Source organism: Trichechus manatus, unplaced genomic scaffold (assembly GCF_000243295.1).
Source record: "Trichechus manatus latirostris isolate Lorelei unplaced genomic scaffold, TriManLat1.0 scaffold00104, whole genome shotgun sequence".
Taxonomy (NCBI): Eukaryota; Metazoa; Chordata; class Mammalia; order Sirenia; family Trichechidae; genus Trichechus; species Trichechus manatus.
The window spans coordinates 2,674,895-2,676,891 of NW_004444040.1; the positions used below are offsets into that span (position 1 = coordinate 2,674,895).

General features: G+C 49.4%; 1 protein-coding gene across 2 annotated transcripts in view; it reads left to right on the top strand.

The window, feature by feature from the left end:
• The window catches only part of SMOX (spermine oxidase), a 49,826-nt gene that overhangs the window by 33,085 nt on the left and 14,744 nt on the right, over nucleotides 1-1,997 (top strand). The gene's annotated exons all lie outside the window — the stretch shown is intronic.

Consider the following 1,997-nt stretch of genomic DNA (forward strand, 5'->3'; position numbering starts at 1 on the left):
GGGTGTGGGTACCTGTATTGGGTGTGTGGACACGCAGACTGAAACCCAGGCTGCAGGTGGGACCTGCTGTGGGGTGAAATGGCAGCTCTGAAGCTGCCAGTGGTGCCAGCAGGGGGTGGGGGCCAGAGGCTCAGAGGGGCTGGTGTGGAGATGGTGCCCAGGTCCCTCTGGATGCAGGGGTGTGGCAAGGATGACAGAGCTGGAGAGGCATGTGGGAGAGGCAGGAGACATCCTCAGACTGGGGCCGACTCTGGGCCTCCCCACCTCCTTGAGAGCCTGGGGACTAGGGATGGGAGTACTGACTTGCTTCTGACCTCAAGTGCTCACCTCAGCCCTGTTTTTCCTGAGTGACTGGAGCCAGGAAAGGTGCCCCATGGCTGGACATCAGCCCCAGCTCTGTCCAGTGGCAATGTGCCTTAGAACTCCCTGCCATGCCCTGGGGAGGGGCCGGTCTTTCCCTGGGGGGCTGGTCCCCTTCTCCTATTGGGACCTCAAACCAGGTGTATAACTCAGAATTCTCCAGAGAAACAGAATGAATAGGAGATATATATTTTAAGGAAATATCTCATGTAATTGTATATCGTGGGGGCTGGCAAGTGTGGGATGTGTAGGGCAGGCCAGCAGGCTGGAAACTCAGGCAGGATTTCTATGTTACATTTTGAGGCAGAATTCCTTCTTACGCTGGAAGCCTAAGTTTTTGCTCTTAAGTTGTTCAACTGATTGGATGAGGCCCACCTACGTTATGGAGGGTAATCTCCTTTACTTAAAGCCAGCTGACTGTAATGTTAATCACATCTACAAAATACCTTTACAGCAACATCTAGACTAGTGTTTGATGGAACAACTGGGCACCTAGCCCAGGTGACACATAAAATTAGCCATCACACCAGGGGAGCCCCAAGGGTAAGGCTTTAAAAGAGGGTTGGCAATTAAATGCCCTCAATAACCACCAGGAACCCACTGGAGGCAGGACACTGGGTTTTCAGCTTTTGGTGCCCTCGAACCTGCCCCCTTTTCCTGGACAAAGGGGCCTACACATTCCCGTCTCTTCTTTCAGAAGCACCTGGAAATTCTGTCTTGCTGACTGTGGCTGGGGTTGATTGTGTTTTATTTTGCTCTGTGTCTGGCACATACATGCAATCAGGGCTGTTTTTAGCAACCGGTGATTGAATTAGAAGCATCCCAGGAAAGGGGAGTCACAAAAAGAAGAATGCCTAGTTCCTGGGGTAGGTAGTGTTGCTGTCTGTATTGTGTATCAGATAGCTATTGCTGCATAACAAATCATCTCCAAAACATAGTAGATTAAAACAACACTACTTTATTTGTTTGCAATTCTGAGCATCAGAAATTGGGGCAGGGCTTAGTTAGGTAGGTCTTTTGCCAGTCTCACTTGGGCTTACCCATGCAGCTGCTGTCATCTGGCGACTCAACTGGGGCTGGTTTGTCTAAGATGGCCTTACCCACATGTCTAGTAGTTGGCACTGGCTGTTGGCCGGGCACATCTCTAAACCTGGATTTCTTTTCATGGCGGTCACTTTCTAAGAGTGTGAGAGTGGAAACCATAGGCCACTTGAGGCCTAGACTCTAAAGTCACACAACGTCACTTTCACTGATTTCTATTATTCAAAGCAACTTACAAGGCCAGCCCAGGTTCATGGGATGGGGTAATAGACTCCACCTCTTGAAAAGTCGTGTTGCAAAGGAACATGTCTACAGCGATGGGAGGGATTATTATGACCATCTTGGCAAAAACATAACACGTGATATCTTGAATTAGGCCTCCAAAAAACCCCAAAAATACCAAAAAAAAAAAAAAAAAAAAAAAGCGGTTCCTATCTATTCTCCTTTCATTGTTTCGGCTTTCCTGTGAGCTTGGCACAGTCCCTGTATCAGAAGAGGGAACTGTGGCCCAGGCACACAGGAAACTTGCCTCAGAGCATCTGGTATCTTGACTGTGGGTGGGGTACTAGAACCAGCCCCCAGGCCAGTCCCAACTC